General features: G+C 42.7%; 1 pseudogene; it reads left to right on the top strand.

The window, feature by feature from the left end:
- Positions 1-15,046: 15,046 nt before the first annotated feature.
- On the top strand, positions 15,047-17,941 carry LOC136395051 (bifunctional heparan sulfate N-deacetylase/N-sulfotransferase 2 pseudogene; annotated as a pseudogene).
- The last annotated feature ends 7,143 nt before the right edge of the window (positions 17,942-25,084 follow it).

Genomic DNA, 25,084 nt, shown 5'->3' with positions numbered 1-25,084 from the left:
CTTGGTTTGGTGCATATATATTAAGGATTGTTATGTCTTCTTGATTCAACTTCCCCTTAATCATTATGAAATGACCATTTTTGTCTCTGAGTACTTTTTCTGTCTTGTAGTCAGCATTATTAGATATGAGTATTGCTACACCTGCTTTTTTTTGGGTGTTGTTTGCTTGGAGTATTGTTTTCCAGCCTTTCGCTTTGAATTTGTTTTTATCCTTGTTGCTTAGATGTGTTTCTTGTAGGCAGCATATAGTTGGATTTTCTTTTTTAATCCATTGTGCTACTCTTTGTCTTTTTATTGGTAAGTTTAATCCATTTACATTTAGTGTAATTATTGACACTTGTGGGTTCCCTACTGCCATTTTATAAATTGCTTTCTGTTAGTTTTGTATCATGTTTGATTCTTCTCTTTTGTTTTTCTATCATTTGTTTTTGTTTGTTTGTGTTCCATACTTCTTTCCACTGTTGCTACCTTTTTTAAGTCAAGTGTTTTTGTGGTGTTTTTTTCAAGGGTGGTTACCATTAAGTAATGAAAAGGGTACCTACCATATTCATTGTAGTACCCTATCTTATGAGTATTTCTGCACTTCATCGTCCTTTGCTACTGTTAATCTCCATCCTCTCCCCCCTTTTTTTCCTTTGTTGTCACAGTTTAAGTTTGGTTTTATTGTGTTCTTCGTGGAGCTGTTACTTGTGGTGTTGTTTTCTTTTGTTCTTTGAATCTGGTTGGAAAACCCCCTTTAGTATTTCCTGAAGTGTGGGCTTTCTGCTGATAAATTCTCTCATCTTTTCTGTATTTGTGAATGTTTTTATATCTCCTTCGTACTTGAAGGATAGCTTTGATGGGTATAGTATTCTTGGCTAAAAGTTCCTCTCTTTCAGGGCTTTAAATATTGGGGTCCACTCTCTTCTAGCTTGTAGAGTTTCTGCTGAGAAATCTGATGATAATCTAATAGGCCTTCCTTTATATGTTGTACTCTTCTTTTCCCTGGCTGCCTTGAGAATTTTTTCTTTGTCATTGGTTTGTGTCATCTTTATTATGATGTGCCTTGGAGTGGGTTTGTTGGGGTTAAGAAAACTTGGTGTTCTGTTTGCTTCTTGAATTTGATGTTTTAGTTCTTTCCACAGGCTTGGGAAGTTCTCGTCTATTATTTGTTTGAGTATATTCTCCATTCCATTTTCTTTCTCTTCTCCCTCTGATATACCTATTATTCTTATGTTATTCTTTCTGATGGAGTCAGACAATTCCTGTAGGGCTTTCTCGTTTTTTATTATTTTTGAGTCTCTTTCTTCTTCTCTCTGTTGTGCCTCAAGTTGTTTGTCTTCTATTTCACTAATCCTATCTTCTATCTGGGCTGTTCTGTTAGCTAAGCTTGTTACCTCGTTTTTCAGCTCGTGAATTGAGTTTTTCATTTCTGTTTGATTTGTTTTTATAGTTTCAATTTCCTTGGTAATATATTCTTTGTGTTCATTGAGTTGTTTTCTGATCTCCCTAAATTGCCTTTCTGTGTTTTCTTGTATATCTCTGAGTATTTTTAAGATTTCTATTTTAAATTCTCTGTCATTTAGCTCCAAGGCTTCCAATATGTTAAGTCTTTTCTCCATAGATTTTTCCACATCTATTTGTGTTACCTCTCTTTCTTTTGTATCCATAATATTTGATTTCCTCTTTCTTATTGGCATCTGAGGGTGGTCTTGTTGATAGCACACAGGCGCACTCCCTCCACTGCTTGAATGAACGTCCCTGCGGTAGTTAGCTTCCTCCACACCCTCGTCTCTCAGATTCGAGTGATTAACAGTCCTTTCGCTTTCAGTTTGTGTGGAACTCCGGAATTCTCCGAGGATAAATTTTTCTGTTTCTAGTTGATAAATTTGTTGTGATTTTGGGGAGATCTTTCGGACGCGCTGCTCACGGCGCCATTTCCGTGACGTCACTCCACTAGGTGATTTTTAATTCACAATAAATGTAAAAGTTTGAACTTCACTCAATAATTAATTACAGATGGAACATTTGCAAAACCTGACCACCAAGTAGGTTATAAGGAACTTCCCATTATATATGAATGAATAGCTCTTATAATACTGCAGGTTTCAAAAATGAAAAGTTAATAAAAAAAAGAATACTACTTCAAGAAATATAAACTGCATATTATATTAATTAATAAATACATTCATATGTTCATATTTTAAAATATACTGCAAAACATTTCATGGTGAAAGGAAAAATTATAATGGAAATTACAAAAATTTAGAGCATGACAAAATAGAAGATTCTACAGTGGTCCAAGTGAACAAATGTGAACATCATTATTGCCCTTTCTGGGTAAAATATAAAACAAAATTAATGAATTACATATTGGAGTCAGAGTTGGAAATAGTGGAATATAACAAACCTAAAAATTAGAAGAGGAAAATCTAAATATCACAATAATAATAATAATATATTCAAAGACAAATATAGAAAGGATAAAAGTAACCAAAACTTTATTTGAAAAGAGTAATAAACTAGACAAGTCACAGTCAATATTAGTCATGACACCCTACAGAGTACATGTATAAACTGTAGGAAGAATAATACCAAGTAAGATAAAGCTGTAACACAGTTTTTATTAAGAAAACTCTGCCCTTGCTTGGTTGATTAGAGCATTTTCCTGACACTTCAATGTTGTGGGTTTAATTCCCAGTGAGCTTGATCTGGGGTGGCTCAGTGGGTAGAGTGTCAACCTGGAATGCTGAATTGCCAGTTCAAAACCCTGGGCTTGTTCGGTCAAGGCACTTATGAGAAAGAATCAATGAACAGCTAAAGTGAAGCAACTATGGGTTGATGTTTCTTGCTCTCTCTCTCTCTCTCTCTAAAAATCATTAAATAAAATATAAAAATAAAAAAAAATAAAAAGCCTGACCGGGCGGTAACGCAGTGGATAGAGCGTTGAACTGGGATGTGGAGGACCCAGGTTCAAGACCGCGAGGTTGCCAGTTTGAGCGCGGGCTCATCTGGTTTGAGCAAAGCTCACCAGCTTGGACCCAAGGTTACTTGGTCTGCTGAAGGCCCATGGTCAAGGCACATATGAGAAAGCAATCAATAAACAACTAAGGTGTCGCAACGAAAAATTGATGATTGATGCTTCTCATCTCTCTTTGTCCCTGCCTGTCTGTCCCTATCTGTCCCTCTCTCTGACTCTCTCTCTGTTTCTGTAAAAAAATTAAAAAATAAAATAAATAAATAAATAACAAAGCAAGACAAAAAAAGAATCAACACATAAATGCATAAATAAATGGAACAACAAATTGACGTTTCCCTCTCTCTCTCCTAGTCTCTTTAAAATCAATGAATTGGCTCTGGCGGTGGCTAACTGAATAGAGCCCAGTTTATGGACGTCCCGGTTGGGATCCCGGTCAGGTCACACTTTTGTTCCCCTTCTTCTCCCCCTCTATCTCCCGCTTCTTACCCTCTTCCTTTCCTGCAGCCAATGGGTTGTTTGGTCTGAGCATCAGCTTCAGGATAGCTCGGTTGATTTGAGCATCGGACCCAAACAGGGTTGCCAGGTGGATCTCGCTCTGGGCTCATGCAGTCTTTCTCGCTATCTCCCCTTCTCGCACTTAAAAAATAAATCAATAAGTTAAAATTAAACACCTTGTACAATTTTTGTTAACAAATTTTAAATCTTAGATAAAACAGACTATTGCCAAGAAAAATTACCAAAATCAACCCAAGAAGAAATAGGAAAGAAGAGTATTTTTTAAACAATAATAAAAATTTCCCTGCCCTGCCCGCATAGCTTAGTTGGTTGTAGCATTGTCCTGAAACACAGAAGTTGCCAGTTCGATCCCCAGTTAGGGCACATGCAGGAACTGATAGATGTTCTTGTCTCTCTCTTTCTCCCTTCCTCTCCCTAGAATCAATAAAATATACATTAAAAAAAAATTCCAACTGACCAGATGGCAGCGAGTGGATAGAGCATCCAAATGGGATGCAGAAGACCCAGGTTCAAAAACCCAAGGTCACAAGCTTGAGCGCAGGCTCACTGGTTGAACACAAGGTCATTGGCTTGAGTGTGAGATCATAGAGATGATCCCATGGTCGCTGGCTTGAAGCCCAAAAATCAAAGTCACTGGCTTGAGCCCAAGGTTGCTGGCTTGAGCAAGGTGTCATTAGCTCTGCTTTAGCACACACACCCCAACTTGGGTCAAGGCACATATGAGAAAGCAGTCAATGAACAACTAAGGTGTCACAACAAAGAATTGATGTTTCTCATCTCTCTCCCTTCCTATCTGTCTGTTCCTATCTGTTCCTCTCTCTGTCTTTGTCACACACACACACACACACAATTCCAAAAAGTTACAGATCTAGATGTTTTTCAGATAATATTTTTTTATTTTAAAATAATTTGAAACTTAGAGAATAATATTTAAAATAGTACAAAAATTCTTGTAAATGCTTTTATTCATATTCACTAATTGCTAACATTTTGTTTATATTTTGCTTGGTAGCTTATTTTGTTCATTAAATAGCACATATGAGTGAAATGATGTGATACTTGGCTTCCTCTGACTGGCTTATTTCACTTAACATAATAATCTCCAGTTCAATTCATGCTGTACAAAGGGTAAGATTTATTTTTATTTTTATGGCTGCGTAGTATTCCATTGTGTAAATGTATTACACCTTTCTTATCCACTCATGTATTGATGAAAATAGGCTGCTTTCAGATATTGGCTATTGTAAATAATGTTGTAGTGAACATAGGGTTGCATTTATTCTTGTGCATTAGTGAGCTGGATATCTTTGGGCAAATTGCCAGAAGGGAAATCACAGGGTTATAAGGCAGTTTCATTTTAATTTTTGAGGTAACTCCATATTGCTTTCTACAGTGGCTGCACCAGTCTGCATTCCCATCAGAAGTGCACAAGGCATCCCTTTTCTCCACACCCTCGCCAGCACTTGTTTGTTGATTTCTTTATGGTAGCTATTTTGACAGGTGTAAGGTGATGTCTCATCGAGGTTTTAATTTACATTTCCCTGATTATTAATGACATTGAGAATCTTTTCATATGTCTATTGGCCATCTGCATGTCCTCTTTGGAGAAGTGTATATTCAGGACATTTGAGCATTTTTTAACTAGATATTTTTTTCATTTTTGTGTTGAAATTTGTAAGTTCTTTTTTATTTTTATTTATTTTTTATTCAGTGAGAGGAGGGGAGGCAGAGACAGACTCCCTGCATGCGCCCCTACTGGGATCCACCTGGCAAACCCACTAAGGGGTAATACTCTGACCATGCAGGGGTCGTCAAACTTTTTATAAAAACCGCCCACTTTTGCAGTGCTGGTAGACCTGGTCCCTACCGCCCACTAGTGGGCGTTCCAGCTTTCATGATGGGCCAATCGCGGTGCTGTTTGGTTGCACAATAGGGACCAGGTTGACCAGCACTGCAAAAGTGGGCGGTTTTTATAAAAAGTTTGACGACCCTAGGTTGCCCTGTTGCTCAGCAACCAAGCTCTTCTCAGCACCTGAGGTGGAGGTCATGAAGCCATCCTCAGAGCCTGGGGCCAACTTACTCCAATGGAGCCGTGGCTGAAGGAGGGGGAGAGGGGGGAAAAAAAGAGAGAAAGAGAGAAGCAAGAGGAGAAGGAGTAGAGAAGCAGATGGGTGTTTCTCCCAGGTGCCCTGACCAGGCATTTAACCCTAGACATCCACACACCAGGCCAACGCTCTACCACTGAGCAAACCTGCCAGGCCCTAAGTTCTTTTTTAATAACTTTTTTTTTGACAGAGACAGAGACTCAGAGAGAGGGACAGATAGGAACAGACAGACAGGAAGGGAGAGAGATAAGAAGCATCAATTCTTTGTTGTGGCACCTTAGTTGTTCAATGATTGCTTTCTCATATGTGCCTTGATTGGGGTCCTACAGCAGAGCCAGTGACCCCTTGCTCAAGCCAGCGGCCTTGAGCTCAAGCCAGCGACCTTGGCCTTTAAGCTAGTGACTCTGGGCTCAAACTAGTGACCATTGGGTCACATCTATGATTCCACGCTGAAGCCAGCAACCCTGCGCTCAAGCCATATGAGCCCGTGCTCAAGGTAGCAACCTTGGGGATTCTAACCTGCATCCTCCGCATCCCAGCTGGGGGATTCTAACCTGCATCTAAAGCTCTATCCACTGCACCACTACCTGGTCAGGCTATAATTTATTTTTTGTAAGTGAGAAGTGGGGATGCAGAGAGACAGACTTCTGCATGTGCCCTGACCAGGATCCACCCAGTAAGCCACTTACAGGGTGATGCTCTGCCCATCTGGGGCTGTTGCTCCATTGCTTGGCAACCCAGCTATTTTAGAGCCTGAAGCAAGGCCATGGAGCCATGCCATCATCAGCGCTTGGGACCAACTTGCTCCAATGGAGTCATGGCTGTGGGAGAGGAAGAAGAGATAGAGAACGGTGGGAGTAAGGGTGGAGAAGCAGATGATCACTTTTCCTGTGTGCCCTGACTGGGAATTGAACCCAGACATGCACAAGCCAGGCTAAGGTGTACCACTGAGCAATCCATCCAGGACCTAAATATTTAAATGTATTGATTGATATTTAGAGGGAGAGAAAGAGGAAAGGCAAGAGAGAGAAACATCTATTTGTTTTCACTTATTTATGCATTCATTATTTGATTCTTGTATGTGCCCTGACTGAGGATTGAACCCACAATCGTGGCATATTGGGATGACACCCTAACCAATTGTACTACCAGGCCAGGGAATTTTATAAGTTCTTTATAAATTTTGGATATTAACCCATTATTAGATGTATTGGCAAATATGTTCTCCCATTCAATTGTTTGTCTTTTCATTTTATTGGTTTCTTTTGCATGCAAAAACTTTTTAGTATAATGTAGTCTCATTTAATTTTTTTCTTTTGTTTTTCTTGCCTGAGGAGATATATTAGAAAAAAATATGGCTATGAGAAATCTCTAAGATTTTACCGCCTATACTCTCTTCTAGGATATTTTATGGTTTGAGCCTCTCCTCTATTTAAGTCTTTAATCCAATTTGAATTCTTTCTTGTGGAGGGAATAAAAAGGTGGTCCAGTTTCTTTTTTTTTTCCTACATGCATCTGTCCAATTTTCCTAACACCATTTATTTAATAGACTATCTTTACCCCATTTTATGTTCTTGCCTCCTTTGTCAAATATTGACTATAAAGGTCTGGGTTTACTCTGTTCTGTTCCATTGATCTATATGTCTGTTTTAATGCCAGTGCTATGCTGTTCTTACTAACTATGGCCTAGTAGTACAGTTTGATATCAGATAATTTGATTCCTCCAATTTTGTTCTTCTTTCCCAATATTGCTGTTACTATTTGGGGTCTTTTGTGGTTCTATATAAATTTTTGGAATATTTGTTCTAGTTTTGTGAAATATGCTATTGGTATCTTGACAGGAATTGTATTGAATCTATAGATTACTTTGGGTAATATGGACATTTTAATTATGTTCATTTTTCCTATCAATGAATGCAACATATGCTTTCACTTATTTGTATCTTCTTCAGCTTCTTCCTTCAGTGTTTTATAATTTCCCAAGTACAGGTCTTTTACATCCTTGGTTAAATTTATTCGTGTTTTCCTCTCCTCCTCTTCCTCCTCCTCCTCCTTCTTCTATTTAAATGAGAGGAGGGGAGATAGACAGACAGACTCTCACATGTTCCCTCCCCTGGATCCACCCGACAGCCCCTCTTTGGGGCCAGTGCTCTGCCCATTTGGGGTCGATACTCACAATTGAGCTACATAGCACCTGAGGTGAAGGCTCCAAGGAGCCATCCTCAGTATCCAGGGACAACACGCTCAAATCATTCGAGCCATGGCTGCAGTGAGTGTAACAGAGAGAAAGAGAGGAGGGGAGGTGAAGAGAAGCAGATGGTCGCTTCTCCTGTTTGCCTTGACTCGGAATTGAACCCAGGACTTCCACATTCGGGACAATGCTCTACCACTCACCTACTGGCAAGGGCCAGTATTTTATTCTTCTTAAAATAATTGTGGCCTGGCCCTGGCCGGTTGGCTCAGCGGTAGAGTGTCGGCCTAGCGTGCGGGGGACCCGGGTTCGATTCCCAGCCAGGGCACATAGGAGAAGCTCCCATTTGCTTCTCCACCCCCTCCTCCTTCCTCTCTGTCTCTCTCTTCCCCTCCCGCAGCCAAGGCTCCATTGGAGCAAAGATGGCCCGGGCGCTGGGGATGGCTCTGTGGCCTCTGCCCCAGGCGCTAGAGTGGCTCTGGTCGCGGCAGAGCGACGCCCTGGAGGGGCAGAGCATCGCCCCCTGGTGGGTAGAGCTTCGCCCCTGGTGGGCGTGCCGGGTGGATCCCGGTCAGGCGCATGCAGGAGTCTGTTTGACTGTCTCTCCCCGTTTCCAGCTTCAGAAAAATACAAAAAAAAATAATAATAATTGTGGCCTGACCAGGCGGTGGCACAGTAGATAGAGCGTCGGACTGGGATGCAGAAGACCCAGGTTCGAGACCCTGAGGTCGACAGCTTGAACGCGGGCTCATCTGGGTTGAGCAAAAGCTCACCAGCTTGGATCCAAGGTCGCTGGCTCAAGCAAGGGGTTACTCGATCTGCTGAAGGCCCACGGTCAAGGCACAGAGGAGAAAGCAATCAATGAACGACTAAGGCGATGTTTCCCAACGTGGGGCCCATGCCCCACAGGGGGGCAATTCAATAGTTAAGGGGGGCAATTTGAAAATGGACTCAACAGGACTTTAACTCTTTCACCCTGGGCCATTTAAATGCAATGCTAGATATCTGTGCCAAATTTAACAAAAAATGCAATTCTTAAATAATTGCGGTAAATAATTATTAAGTATAATTTCGTTTGACGAGACCAAAATATCAACTGGGTGATTGGCATCATCAAGTAAACTTCGTCCTGGGTTCACCGTGGAGCATGCCGTCTGCCGCGGGGAACCCCGGACATTTTAAAAACTTGCTAAACAACACAGTTATTCTCACCTAATTGGCCCATCGCAACTTCTGTAGTGTTTCACATCATTCAGGTGGTGTTAATTTGAAATAAGTGTCAGTCAAAACTGTTGTAAAAGCTCATTGATTTAATAAATATACATATATATATTGTATAGATATAATTGGTAAGTATTGATTTTATTTTCATCAATATTAAACTCTTTATTAAGTACTTCTTGCATCGGGGCTAGAAAGCCTTAATATTTTATAAATATTATTGGGGCTATAATAGTGCATGCACGACAATTTTAATTTTAGAAGCATAACTTTCCAGAAAATTTTGTCAAGTGGAAAAAATATAGATACCTTTTGATTTGCGGTGGTAGTGTATGTAGTAAATGTGTTATATACATTTAAATAAATATGAATTTTTAGTATATGTTTACTCTATGTCACATTGAATATATTTTAACACATATTTTAATATTAGTTTTTAATTGATCTTATTTTTATCATAGCCCATAGTAAAATGAGTGGTGCAAGCAAGAAAAAAACTCGTCAATATTTGGAGGAATATTTAAAATTTAGGTTCAAACTCGCTGTTCACGATGAGCGGATTCCTTTTTGTCTTTTATGCCAGCAATGCTTGACCAACGAATCAATGAAACGAGGTCGTCTTGAGGCGCATTTGAAGGCAAAACATAGTGCTCATATTAATTCAGATTTGAGTTACTTTAAAACTTTAAAGAAAAATTTTGAAAAAAGAACAACATTAAAGTCTCTATTTACTCCTGGTCAAGGTACATATGGGAGTTAATGCTTCCAGCTCCTCCCCCCTTCTCTCTCTCTGTCACTCCCTCTCCTCTGTTAAAAAAAAAAAAAAAAAAAAAAAAAAAAAAAAAGTCTCTATTTACTGCTCATACTTCAACTAATAATTGTGTTCTTGAGGCTAGTTATCAAATTTCTTTATTCATCGCTAAAACTGGAGAAAATCACACTATAGGAGAGAATTTAATAAAACCATCAATATCAGCATTTCTTAAAATGGTTCTTGAAAAAGATGACAAAGATGTAAAAGCTATGCCACTCAGTAACAATTCTGTTAGCAGAAGAATAGATGAAATGAGTGAGGATATTGAAAAACAACTTACTGAAAAGCTGAAAACAAGAAAATTCTCCTTGCAAATGGATGAATCAACTTTGAGAGACAGTGAGGCCGTATTGATAACTTATGTAAGATATATTGATAAATGACATTTTGCTGAAGAAATGTTGTTCTGTAAAAGATTAGAAAGCACCACTATCTCCAAAGATATATATAATAAGCTAAAAAACTACTTAGATGTCAATGATATACCAATGAAAAATATAACATCTTGTGCTGCAGATGGTGCTCCCAATATGATGGGCAAGAAAAATGGCTGCTTAAAATTGATGAAAGATGCGAATCCAGAAATGATTCTTGTGCATTGTGTTATTCATAGGGAAAACTTGGTAGCTAAAAACATCTCGCCTGTTCTGAATGAAGTATTACATACAGTAATAAAGTGTGTTAATGCTATTAAAGCTAGTGCCAAATGTGAGCGTCTTTTCAAGCTATTTTGTGAAGAACAAAATGAAGACCATGTGAGACTTTTACTTCATACTGAAGTAAGATGGCTATCTAAAGGAAACTGTTTGAAAAGATTTATGGAACTGTTTGATACTCTTAGTGATTTTTTAAGCGACAAACCTGAAATGAAGTATCTGTTAACAATAGATGGTAAAGCATTTGTGAGTTATTTAGCTGATATCTTTGAAAAACTAAATATATTAAATAAGCAACTTCAAGGAACAACTAAAACTCTTGTCGATGCAAAAGCAAAGATATTTGGTTTCATTACCAGTATTGAGTTATGTCAGAAACATATTAACAACAAAAACTTTAAACAGTTTCATTGGCTCCAAAAATGTGAAGTAACTGATACCGCTTTACTTGTTATTGTCAATCATTCGAATATTCTATCGGCTGATTTAAAAGAAAGATTTTCTGATTTAAAACAAATTGATTTCCCAACATGGATGATGCAGCCAATGTTAGTGAATTTGTCTGATATATCAAATATGCAGTATCAAGAAGAACTCGCAGAATTGCAAAATGATAAGTCAGTTAAAGCTTTATTTAATATCAAAGGAGTGATGGCATGGCTTTGTGAGGAAACAGAAATCAAATACCCAAATTCAACCAAATGTGCAAGAAAACTATTGCTACCGTTTCCATCTTCATTTTTAGCTGAATGTGGATTTAGTGCTGTAAATGATTTACTGGTAAAAAAAAGAAATCGGCTGGATATAACACAATGTGGAGACTTGAGACTAAAGCTAACCAAATTGGAACCTAATATAAAATCTCTGTGCAGCAAGCATCAAGCGCAAGGATCACACTAAATTAAAATAATAAATTAATATAGAAAAATCTGTATTAACATTATTTGGAATTTAAATTTCTGTTTTTCATTATATGTTTTGAAATTTTACTTACTGTGTTTTGTTAACAATTTCATAGTGATTTCTTCCTAGAACCTATCATTTATGTTTATTAAGTGAACAAATCAATTTTTTAATGTTAAAAATTATGTATGTTACATAGGGGGGGACATAAAAATTTTAGAAAGGTTAAGGTGGGGCATGGCACAAAAAAGGTTGGGAAACACTGGACTAAGGTGTCACAACGAAAAACTGATGATTGATGCTTCTCATCTCTCTCCATTCCTTCTGTCTGTCCCTATCTATCCCTCTCTCCGACTCTCGCTCTGTCTCTTAAATAAATAAATAAATAAATAATAATAATTGTGAATGGTATTGTTTTCTTAGTTTCCCTTTCTGGTAGTTCATTACTGATGTATAAAAATGCAAGCTATTTCTGGATATTTATTTTGTATCCTCTAGTACTTATATTTTAATCTCCTTGATACATTAATATCTGATAGTGGGTATATTAAAATCTTCAAATAAAATTATTCATTGCTTAATTTTTACTTCATTTGTTTTGTTTATTTCTATACTATAGTGGTATTTTAGTTTCTTTTTTTAAAATTTTTTAAAAGATTTTATTTATTCATTATAGAGAGGGGAGAGAGACAGAGAGAGAGAGAGAGAGAAGGGGGGAGGAGCAGAAAGCATCAACTCCCATATGTGTCTTGACCAGGCAAGCCCAGGGATTTGAACTGGCAACCTCAGCGTTTCCAGGTTGATGATTTATCCACTGTGCCACCACAGGTCAGGTGTATTTTAGTTTCTTAAGCCTACCAAAAGAAATTACCAAAAACTTGATTGCTTAAAATAGTAGAATTAGGCCTTGGCCTGTTGGCTCAGTGGTAGAGCATCAGCCTAGCATGTGGAAGTCCCGGGTTCAATTCCCAGCCAGGGCACACACGAGAAGCGCCCATCTGCTTCTCCACCCTTCCCCCTCTCCTTTCTCTCTATCTCTCTCTTCCCTTCCCTCAGCCAAGGCTCCATTGGAACAAAGTTGGCCCGGGCACTGAAGACGGCTCCATGGCCTCTGCCTCAGGCACTAGAATGGCTCTGTTTGCAACAAAGCAATGCCCCAGATGGCTAGAGCATCGCCTCCTAGTGAGCTTGCAGAGTGGATCCCGGTAGGGCACATGTGGGAGTCTGTCTCTCTGCCTCCCAGCTTTTCACTTCAGAAAACAAAACAAAACAGTAGAATTATATAGGTTATCATGAGCATAAATCATGAAATTTGTGGGGGTGGAGAATTAGAGAGAAAAGAAATTAGAGGAATTAATAATTAGATAAACCAACAACAAAACAAAACAAAAATATATTAAGCAAGAAACTAAGGAAAAGTTATTAGAAGAAACAAAGATTAAAAAGCTCAAGGTGAATGGCTGAGTTTTCAATTGTTTTTCCCCCCGTTCTAACAACGTTTAAGAGGAAGGAGACTCTGAGATAGTGGAAATATTCTGTATCTGCTCTGTCTAACATGAAAGCTACTGCCAGTGAGAGTATAAATAACTTGCTTGCCGGTGATGAAGATTCAAAGGTCAGCAGTCTGCCTCCAGAAAGTATACTATCAGTCCCAAAGCTTCTGCCTTTCCACAAGTAGTGAGTCCTTAAGTATAAAAAAAAATCCAAAATAAATAATATTGTTTTATCTCATTAATTTCACAATTTTTTAATTCGAATCTAACACCATCCTATATTATTATATTACAAAATAACATGTGAAGCCAAGGGAGAGTAAGAGATGGTCAAAGATTGGTAATGAGCTGTGGAACTAACAAAATTTGAATGCAAGTCTTCTGTCCTGGGAAGCTTAATGCCATTCAGTTTTACCCTACTGTCACTTTATTTTAGTTTGTTCTTGTGATCTGTATAGAAACCAATGTGTTTACCTTAATAATGAAAATGAATTTTGTATGACATTAAATTTATTAAAGTAGCCCTGGCTGGATGGCTCATTTGGCTAGAGTGTCGTGCCAAGATGCAGAGGTTTGATCCTCGGTCTGCGCACATAGAGGAACAGATCGATGTTCCTGTCTCTCTCTCTCTCAAATCAATAAAATATTTTAAAATTTTATTAAAGTATGTATTATCATTAGTGAAGACTTTTTAAAAATATTTTTTATTGCTTTAAATTTTAGGTGGAGAGGAGGAGAGAGAGATCAATTTGTTGTTCCACTTATTTATGAATCCACAACCTTGCCTTATTTTGAGGACGCTCTAACCAATTGAGCTACTGTGGGGCAGCTGTCTTAGGCTTGCTCGCAGGTTTACCAGCTGCAAACACTTTGCTTGATTAGTGAATGAGCACGTGGCAGAAGCACCCATAGCTTTCCCTGGGCAGCAATTCTCCCAGATTGCTCTCCCACTACCCTGAGGTGCAGTTTTGCTTACTCCCTTGCCCTTACTGTGATTTTCCTTTGTTTATTAGCCCTTTCACTTTTGTTTATTTGCTCGCCTGTAATTGCAAGCCTCCAATAAATGGTTATGGTCCAACACTTTCGGTCTCCACGTTTCTCTACCGGCTGCCTGAATCCAATGTGAACCTGCCTGGCCTTGGCCACCCGCATGACAGCTACCTAGACAGGACACCAATGAAGACGTTTTGTTGTCCTAAATTTTCAACATTCTCTGAAATTGTGTCAGCACATCAAGGTAAGACTTTTCATTAGCAAATAGATCTGTTACTCTGGCCATTGTCAGGAAAAATAAATGTTACCAGTTTTTCAACTTTCAAGAGTATCAAATTCCATAGAATGGTGAACAAGGCAGTGACGTGTGGCTACTGAATCTAATATTTAAAGTCTCTGGGAGGACCGTCGGGCGCCCGGCATCCCGGCCGCTCAACCGCCTGGCCCGGAAGCGGCGGGACCAGAGCGACCCGGCGGACGGCGGCGCGCCGCCTCCCCCCTGGTCGGAGCGGTGGTTGGGCCCGGCTGCCCTGGAGCGTACGCTCGGAGATGGCGGAGCAGCTGCGCCGCGGCCTGCGGCCCCGAAAGCAGGGAAGCCGGGCAGCTCCGGGACTCGGCGGAGCCCGGGGACAGCGGGGACGCCGCCCTTTCTGCCGGGTATGAAGCCAAAATGCAGTGGTTCAGAGCACGGCCTGTGGGGCTGGACAGGCCTGACTTAGAATCCCAGTCCTCCTCTGACTGAGCTGTGTGATCCTGGGGCTGGTGTGAGCATTACAGAGATGGAAAGCTCTTAGAAGAATGTCTGGCAAAGAGAGTTTTTTTCTGGGAAAAGAAATCATCCAGTGAGCAGAAGATAGGAAGGGCAGAGTTTGTGGGCTTTGCTGACCTCTGATGTGAGGAGCTCAAGCAGGACCAAGAGTGGAGCCTGGCTAGATTTGCATCCTGAAGCTATGGGCCAGGGGGCCATGGTGACCTGACACCAGTGGACTCTGTCCGGTTGTCCCAGTTTGCCCCTTCTACTTCCCCTACCCTATACTAAGGGAACTTGTCTCACCTCCTCAGGGAACTGACCCTGAAGGAGTTTCTTTCACCTATTTTCCTATTCTTCCACCCTCCCAAGAGAGCCCTAGCCTCTAGAACTCTTTCCTCCCATCCCTTGAAGTAGTCCCCATCCCTGCCTCCCTTCCCCCCTGCCATGCTCAAGTTGTGGAAGGTGGTATGCGCAGCTCGACAGCTGGAACTGCATCGCCTCATACTGCTGCTGATTGCTTTCAGTCTGGGCTCCATGGGCTTCCTGGCTTACTACCTATCTACCAGTCCCAAGGCCAAGGAATCCTTGCCTTTGCCCTTGGGAGACTGCAGCAGTGGTGGGGCAGCTGGCCCTGGCCCTGGCCCTGGCCCTGGCCCTGTACAGCCTCCAATCCCACCTCGGCCTCCCAGGCCTCCAGAGACAGCTCAAACTGAACCTGTGGTCCTTGTGTTTGTGGAGCGTGCATACTCACAGCTGGGGCAGGAGATTGTTGCCATCTTGGAGTCTAGTCGTTTTCATTATAGCACTGAGCTGGCACCTGGCCAAGGAGACATGCCCACACTGATTGATCATACCCGTGGCCGCTATGTCTTGGTCATTTATGAGAACTTGCTCAAGTATGTCAACCTGGATGCCTGGAGTCGGGAACTGTTAGACCGGTACTGTGTAGAATATGGTGTGGGCATCACTGGCTTTTTCTGAGCTCATGAGCATAGCCTACTGAGTGCCCAGCTTAAGGGCTTTCCCCTTTTTCTGTACTCCAACTTGGGGCTCCGGGACTACCAAGTGAATCCTTCTGCCCCACTACTGCATCTCACACGCCCTAGCCGCCTGGAGTCTGGGCCATTGCCCAGTGATGACTGGACCATCTTCCAATCCAATCATAGCACATATGAACCAGTGCTTCTTACTAGCCTTTAGACAGCTGAGCCCTCTGTTCCAGGACCAGTACCTCACCAGGCGTGGATTCCCACTGTGGTACAGGACTTGGGGCTTCATGATGGCATCCAGCAGGTCCTCTTTGGCCATGGCCTTTCCTTCTGGCTCCACAAACTTGTTTTTGTTGATGCTGTTGCATACCTCACTGGCAAGCGCCTTTGCCTGGACCTTGACCGCTACACCTTGGTAGACATTGATGATATCTTTGTGGGCAAGGAAGGTACCCACATGAAGGTGGCTGATACTGAGGCTCTGTTGAGCACCTAGAACAAACTCAGGACCTTAGTCCCCAACTTCACCTTCAACTTGGGCTTCTCGGGCAAGTTCTATCATACTGGCACAGAGGAGGAGGATGCAGGGGACGATATGCTGCTGAAGCACCACAGAGAATTCTGGTGGTTCCTGCACATGTGGAGCCACATGCGGCCACCTGTTTCACAACCACTCCGTGCTGGCTGACCAGATGAGGCTCAACAAACAGTTTGCTTTGGAGCATGGGATTCTCACGGATCTGGGGTATGCTGTGGTTCCCCACCACTCGGGTGTGTACCCCATCCACACGCAGCTCGATGAGGCCTGGAAATCTGTGTGGGGCATCCAGGTGACCAGCACTGAGGAGTATTCCCATCTCAGCCCTGCCCGCTATCGCCGTGGCTTCATTCACAATGGCATTATGGTGCTGCCACGGCAGACATGTGGCCTCTTCACTCACACGATCTTCTATAATGAGTATCCTGGAGGCTCTCATGAACTAGACTGGAGCATTCGAGGTGGAGAGCTCTTTCTGACAGTGCTGCTTAAATCCGATCAGCATATTTATGACCCATCTGTCCAATTATGGAAATGATTAACTGGGCCTATACACCTTTGAGAGCCTGGTGCGCTTCCTCCAGTGCTGGACACGGCTGCGCTTACAGACCCTTCCTCCTGTTCCTCTTGCACGGAAGTACTTTGAACTCTTCCCTCAAGAGCGAAGCCCCCTTTGGCAGAATCCCTGTGATGACAAGAGGCACAAAGATATCTGGTCCAAGGAGAAAACCTGTGATTGGCTCCCCAAGTTCCTCATTGTGGGACCCCAGAAGACAGGGACCACAGCTATTCACTTCTTCCTGAGCCTGCACCCAGCTGTGACCAGCAGCTTCCTTAGCCCCAGCACTTTTGAGGAGATTCAGTTCTTCAATGGCCCTAATTACCACAAGGGCATTGACTGGTACATGGACTTCTTTCCTATCCCTTCCAATGCGAGCACTGACTTTCTGTTTGAAAAAGTGCTACCTATTTTGACTCAGAAGTTGTACTGTGGCAAGGGACTGCCCTCCTACCACGAGCCAAGATCATCACTGTGCTCACCAACCCTGCTGACAGGGCCTACTCCTGGTACCAGCACCAGCAAGCACACGGAGACCCAGCTGCTCTGAACCATACCTTCTATCAGGTGATTTCAGCCTCCTCCCAGGCCCCTCTGGCACTTCGGTCCATGCAAAACCACTGCCTTGTCTCTGGTTACTATTCCACCCATCTGCAACGCTGGCTGACTTATTACCCCTCCGAATAGCTGCTGATTATGGATGGGGAAGAGCTGCGAACCAACCCAGCTGCTTCAATGGACAGCATCCAGAAGTTCCTGGGTATCACACCCTTTCTGAACTACACACAGACCCTCAGGTTTGATGAAGGTAAGGGATTCTGGTGCCAGGGACTTGGAGGTAGTAAGACTCACTGTCTAGGCAAAAGCAAAGGTCAGAGGTACCCAGATATGGACACTGAGTCCTGCCTTTTCCTTACGGATTTTTTCCGGAACCACAGTTTGGAGCTGTCAAAGCTCCTGAGCCAGCTTGGACAGCCAGTGCCCTTATGGCTTTGGGAAGAACTGCAGCATTCCAGTCTGAGCTGATGTCCTATCCTCCATACCAGCAAAAAGCCCTGTTTCCCTAAGGGGCAAGCCCAGAACATGGTCCACAAGGGGGATTTGAGTGCTTTGGCTGCTCCCCCTTCTACCTCAGTGGCCCCCCAGGCCTGGAATGGCTAAGAAGGGAAGGGCATCCCTTGATACCCCACATTATGGTACTACTCACCTTTGACCCATGGTCTTGGACAGTGGGGTGGAGTTAGAGGCAGGGTCTAGAGCAGAGGTCTCAAACTTGCGGCCCGCAGACTAATCCACGAACTACAGTTTCTGGTCGTTTTGTGATACTGAAAAGTGTTGCGTAACAGTTGCCTTTTGTAGACCTAGTGCAGCCAGCCGAACGGCTGTGATCTTGCTCTGCGGCCCACATGCTGAGTTGAGTTTGAGACCCCTGGTCTAGAGGAACATATTAACAGAATGATTTCTGTAAAGCCAGGAGCCACGGCCAGGGCCACCATCACAGCAGCCCGGCCCATGCAGGTTCGCATTGGATTCGGACAGTCGGTAAAGAAACCATGGAGCCAAAAACTGGTGGGCCATAGTCTTTAATCTAGCTTGCACCCGGCGGGCAAGTAAAAATACACACTGGGCTCCAAAACCCAGTCACATTCAGTGCTCACAAAGCCACTGACTTATCCGAGTTTCCTAGAATCAAAGGTTTCTAGCTCACCAGACTTATTCTCCTCTGTTCCCCATCTCCGTCCTTATCCCAAATACAAACTCTACACAAACTGGCATCTCACTCAGCACTTCACCATCTTGGCTGCTTCTCCTGGCCTCCTCCACATGGCCTTTCTCTGCTCTCCTCTGCTCTCTCTTCTAATGATAATCTCAGGAACCAAGAGCCCAAGCTCCCACTTTGTCCCCATTTTATAGTGTAGCAATCTAAACTCCCTTAATCCAATATACAAAACAGGGAAGTCTCTAATACAAAGTCACTTCTCTGAGGCATGATTGGATTGTACCGCCCTACATCAAAAAGGGTGGGAAAGGCTTAATCCCAAAACCAAGCCTCAGGCTACAACGATTCTCAACACATATTAATATCACCTGGGCAACGGCCTCTTTAACAAAGTGAGCATAATACATTTTATCTGCCCAACAATTTCTCTCTTCATCCCCAGAGTAGCTATACCTGGCTATAGGAGGGACCCCTTACTGTGGGATTAATGGGATCTACCTGTGGCCTGGCCTCCCTAATGACATTCACATTGAATGGGGATGAGGTCTGACAGTGGCTCATAGAGCTGAGTATGAGCCCTAGCTGTGGGCTAGAAATGTCCCTAATAAACATCCTTATTTTTCAAAAAAAAAAAAAAAAATTTAAAGTCTGTGACATAACTTACTTTATTTTTTATTTTTACTTACTGTAAAGCCAGAAGCCACGGCCACTACTACAGCAGCCTGGCCCATGCAGGTTCGCATTGGATTCGGACAGTCGGTAAAGAAACAGCGGAGCCACAAACTGGTGGGCCATTTTCTTTAATTCTAGCTTGCACCTGGCGGGCAAGTAAAAACACACACTGGGCTCCAAAACCCACTCACATTCAGTGCTCACAAAGCCACTGACTTATCCGAGTTTCCTAGAATCAAAGGTTTCTAGCTCACCAGCCTTATTCTCCTCAGTTCCCCATCTCCTTCCTTATCCCAGATACAAACACTAAACACACTGGCATCTCACTCAGCACTCCGCCATCTTGGCTGCTTCTCCTGGCCACATGGCCTCTTTCTGCTCTCTGCTCTGCTCCCTCTGCTCTCTCATGCTAATCATCCCAGGAACCAAGAGCACAAACTCTCATTCTGCCCCCATTTTATATTGTAGCTTCACAACCTCTAATCCAATATACAAAATAAGGAAGTCTCTAATACAAAGTCACTTCTCTGAGGCATGATTGGATTGTACCACCCCACATCAAAAAAGGGTGGGAAAGGCTTAATCCCAAAACCAAGCCCCAGGCTACAAGGATTCTCAACACACATTAATATCACCTGGGCGATGGCCTCACGTGGGCAACGGAGCCATCTTTAACAAAGTGAGCATAATACATTTTATCTGCCCAACACTTTTTTTTTTTTTTTACAGACTCCCATATGTGCCCCAGCTGTGATCCAGTTGGCAACACCCATCTGAAGCCGATGCTCTGCCCATCTAGGGCCATGCTTGCAACCCAGCTATTTTTAGCTTCTGAGGGAGGCTCCACAGAGCTATCCTCAGAGCCCTTGGCAGATGTGCTCAAATCAATCAAGCCATGGCTGCGGGAGATGTAGAGAAAGAGAAAGAGAGAGAAGGGGGGAGGGGAGGGATGGAGAAGCAAATGTTTGCCTCTCCTGCGTGCCCTGACTGGGAATCAAATCTGCTGAGTCAACAGGCTAAGGCCTAACATAACTAACTTTAAATGAACTCTATAGAACTTTACTCTATCAACTTAACTGAGCTCTGGCTTTTTGCATTTATACTTGCTTTGTTGTTAAGTACTGTACCCGAGATTCTGAAAGGCACCATACCTCACTTCAGTGGGTTTATGTAGAGACACCAAATCCAGAAGAGTTTTATTGAAGGAGGAGATTTGTTAAATATGCCGGCCGCATATGGCTGACACGGGGCATAACAGAACCAAATCATGAGCCCCGAGTACATTTTAGAGGCTGGTTATATACTCTTTGACTACATACAGGTTGGGGGGCATGACAGCATGACACAATCATTAATAAAATTAACATTTAACAAGATTTGCGTTACATTAACAAGATTAACATTTGTCTAGGGTATTTACAGAAAATGTTAAAAACTTTCAAGATAATACAATCAAAGACATTCACAAATCCTTTTAGTATCTATCTCTCCTCTTTTGCCCTAGAGCAGGGGTAGTCAACCTTTTTATACCTACTGCCCACTTTTGTATCTCTGTTAGTAGTAAAATTTTTTTTTTTTTTTGTATTTTTCTGAAGCTGGAAACAGGGAGGCAGTCAGACAGACTCCGCATGCACCCGACCGGGATCCACCCGGCACGCCTACCAGGGGGCGATGCTCTGCCCATCCGGGGCGTCGCTCTGTTGCATCCAGAGCCATTCTAGCGCCTGAGGCAGAGGCCATGGAGCCATCCCCAGCGCCCGGGCCATCTTTGCTCCAATGGAGCCTTGGCTGCGGGAGGGAAAGAGAGAGAGAGGAAGGAGAGGGGGAGGGGTGGAGAAGCAGATGGGTGCTTCTCCTGTGTGCCCTGGCCGGGAATTGAACCCAGGACTTCCGCACGCCAGGCCTTTGCTCTACCACTGAGCCAACCAGCCAGGGCAGTAGTAAAATTTTTTAACTGCCCACCAGTTCCACAGTAATGATGATTTATAAAGTAGGGAAGTAACTTTACTTTATAAAATTTATAAAGCAGAGTTACAGCAAGTTAAAGCATATAATAATAAGTACTTAACAAGTACTTTATGTCGGATTTTCGCTAAGTTTGTCAGAATAAATCTTTATAAAACAACTTACTATAGTTAAATCTATCTTTTTATTTATACTTTGGTTGCTCTGCTACCGCCCACCATGAAAGCTGGAACGCCCACTAGTGGGTGGTAGGGACCAGGTTGACTACCACTGGCCTAGAGGTACACGTTAATCTCAGGTTCCAGGAAGGGAGGGAGAGCTAAGATCAGTGTAGAGTGGTATGTAAATTTTGCCTCTCATTGAAAGGGAAAGGGAGTTCCTCAAATAACCGTAATCCTTTCAGAGAACTTTAAACCAAATGACCCTAATCCTTGTAAGTCAGGAGATTTCTATATTATTTTTTTCCATTTTCCAAAGAAAGGACAGGAAAGCCTGAACTTTTCCTCCTAGAATATCAATATTAATTTTTCAGCTTTTTGGTACCTTACAACACAACATGAGATGGATGACTTTAATTTACAAGTTATGAAAATGTTTGCTTTACGTCTTGTTACTTCATTTACTTCCAACAAATAGCTGAGGGCTGAAAATAAAAAAATAATAATAACCTTGCTTTGGTGACATTAGGAATGCCCATGAAATACAGCACTGTGTACATAAGAAACCAAGGACTCTCATCAATCTATAAACACTTTTTTCTTAGGTGGTTTGTGTCTGTAACTCAATTAACTTTTTTTAGCAAGAGAGAGAGACCAACACAGAGACAGAGACATAAAGACAGGGAGAGAGATGGGAAGCATCAATTCCTTATTGCCTTCTCATATGCACCTTGACAGGGGTATAGAAGGGTGGAGGGGTGCTCCAGCAGAGCTAGTGACCATGTGCTCCAGCCAGAAACCTTGGACTCAAGACAGCAACAGTGCCTGACCTGTGGTGGCGCAGTGGATAAAGCGTCGACCTGGTAATGCTCAGGTCGTCAGTTCGAAACCCTGGTGTAAAGCCAGGAGCCGCCATCATGGCCATTCACATGCAGGTTCGCATTGGATTCGGACAGTCGGTAAAAAAACCATGGAGCCAAAAACTGATGGGCCATAGCCTTTAATCCTACCTTGCACCGGGCGGGCAAGTAAAAATACACACTGGGCTCCAAAACCCAGTCACACTCAGTGCTCACAAAGCCACTGACTTATCCGAGTTTCCTAGAATCAAAGGTTTCTAGCTCACCAGACTTATTCTCCTCAGTTCCCCATCTCCTTCCTTATCCCAAATACAAACTCTACACAAACTGGCATCTCATTCAGCACTGCACCATCTTGGCTGCTTCTCCTGGCCTCCTCCACGTGGCCTCCTCCCACTGCTGGCTCTACTCTCTCCTCTGCTGAAAATCCCAGGAACCAAGAATCTAAACTCTGTTCTGCCCCCACTTTATATTGTAGCTTCACAACCTCTAATCCAATATACAAAACAGGGAAGTCTCTAATACAAAGTCACCCTCTGAGGCATGATTGGATTGTACCACCCTACATCAAAAAGGGTGGGAAAGGCTTAATCCCAAAACCAAGCCCCAGGCTACAAGGATTCTCAACACACCTTAATATCACCTGGGCGACGGCCTCACGTGGGCAGCGGAGCCATCTTTAACAAAGTGAGCATAATACATTTTATCTGCCCAACACCTGGGTTTGCCTGGTCAAGGCACATATGGGAGTTGATGCTTCCAACTCCTCCCCCCTTCTCTCTCTCTGTCTCTATCTCCTCTCTCTCTCTCTCTCCTCTCTAAAAATGAATAAAATAAAAAAAAAGACAGCAACAGTGGCCTGGAGCCAGCAAACAGTGCTCAAACTGATGAGCACGTCAAACTGATGAGCACGTGCTCAAAACCCCAACCTGGGGGACTCCACCTGGATACTCAGCATCCCAGGCTTACACTCTATCCATTGCACCACCACCTGGCCAGGCAATAAACCTGTATCTTTACTATAAGTAATCAGAAGAAGTAATCAAATGGAGCTCAGTTTTTTTAAAATATCTGTATTTCCAGATATTATGACAAAATGGTGTTGGGCAGATAAAATATATTATGCTCACTTTGTTAAAGATGGCACTACCCACATGGAAGCCCGTGACACAGATGATATTAATGTGTGTTGGGAGCGGGCTGTGGGCAGTCAGGATCCTTGTAGCCTGGGGCTTGGTTTTAGGACTAAGCCTTTCCCACCCTTTTTGATGTGGGGTGGTGCAATCCCATCATGCCCTAGATAAGTGACTTTGTATTAGAGACTTCCCTATTTTGTATATTGGATTAAAGGTTTTGATTTCTGCACTATAAAATGGGGGCAGAATGGGAGCTTGCTCTCTTAGTTCCTGAGATTAGCATTAGAGGAGACAGCAGAGAGGAGAGCAGAGAAAGGCTATGTGGAGGAGGCCAGGAGAAGCAGCCAAGATGGTGCAGTGTTGAGTGAGAGGCCAGTTTGTGCAGAGTTTGTGCAGGGAGAAGGAAGGAGATGGGAAACAGAGGTGAATATGTCTGATGAGCTAGAAACCTTTGATTCTAGGAAACTCAGATAAGTCAGTAGCTTTGTGAGCACTGAATGTGAGTGGATTTTGGAGCCCAATGTGTGTTTTTACTTGCCCGCTGGGTGCAAGCTAGGATTAAAGATGATGGCCCATCAGTTTTTGGCTCCGTTGTTTCTTTACCAACTGTCTGAATCCAATGCAAACCTGCATGGTCCTAGCTGCTGTGATGGTAGCCCTGGCTACTGGCTTTACAAATGGTGTTCTACCAAGTTCCATTAAACCCTTGATGGTGAACTTTTTTATAAAAACCGCCCACTTTTGCAGTGCTGGTCAACCTGGTCCCTCCTGCCCACTAGTGGGTGTTCCAGCTTTCATGGTGGACGGTAGCGGAACAACCAAATGGTGACGCGATTGGTGATTGGCTATACAATCTGCGCTTTTGAGTCTGGCTCATATCATGTAGCAATATATCTTCAAGGTTCATCCACGTTGTAGAATGTACCAGAACTTCATTCCTTGTTTTGGCTGACTAATATCCCATTATATGGATAGATGACATTTATTTATGCTTTCATCAGTTAATAAACATTTGGGTTACTTCTACCTTTTGGAAATTATAAATAATGCTATTATGGACATAAAAATATTTATTTTTAAAAGTCCTTTTATGACTTGGTCACCACATAGCCAGAAAAACAGACAGCTCAGATGGTTAGAGCATCATCCTGAAGTGGAGAGGTTGCTGGTTCAATCCCTGGTCAGGGCATATACAGGACCAGATCCATGTTCTTGTCTCCTTCTTGCTCTTTCCTTTCTCTCTAAAATCAATAAAATGCCTGACCTGTGGTGGCACAGTGGATACAGCATCGACCTAGAACACTGAGGTCACTAGTTGGGACACCTGGGCTTGCCCAGTTAAGGCACATATGGGAGTTGATGCTTCAATGCTCCTACCCCCTTCTCTCTCTTTCTCCTCTCTCTAAAATAAATGTACAGAGACAGAGAGTCAAAGAGAGGGATAGACAGGGACAGACAGACAGGAACCAAGAGATGAGAAGCATCAATCATTAGTTTTTCATTGCGCATTGCAACACCTTAATTGTTCATTGATTGCTTTCTCATACGTGCCTTGACCGTGGGCCTTCAGCAGACCGAGTAACGCCTTGCTGGAGCCAGCGACCTTGGGCTCAAGCTGGTGAGCTTTTGCTCAAACCAGATGAGGCCGTGCTCAAGCTGGCGATCTCAGGGTCTCGAACCTGGGTCTTCCGCATCCCAATCTGATGCTCTATCCACTGTGCCACCGCCCGGTCAGGCTCTAAAATGAATTTAAAAACAACAAGAAAGTCAATAAAAAAAATTTAAAAACAAACTTAATTGCATTTCAATACCATTAACAAACAGAAAAAATATTTGCCTGGCGTGGTGGTGGTTCAGTGGATCGAGCATTGACCTAGGATGCTGT

The sequence above is a fragment of the Saccopteryx leptura genome, chromosome 2, assembly GCF_036850995.1.
Source record: "Saccopteryx leptura isolate mSacLep1 chromosome 2, mSacLep1_pri_phased_curated, whole genome shotgun sequence".
NCBI lineage: Eukaryota > Metazoa > Chordata > Mammalia > Chiroptera > Emballonuridae > Saccopteryx > Saccopteryx leptura.
This window is presented reverse-complemented; position numbering and strand designations above follow the sequence as displayed.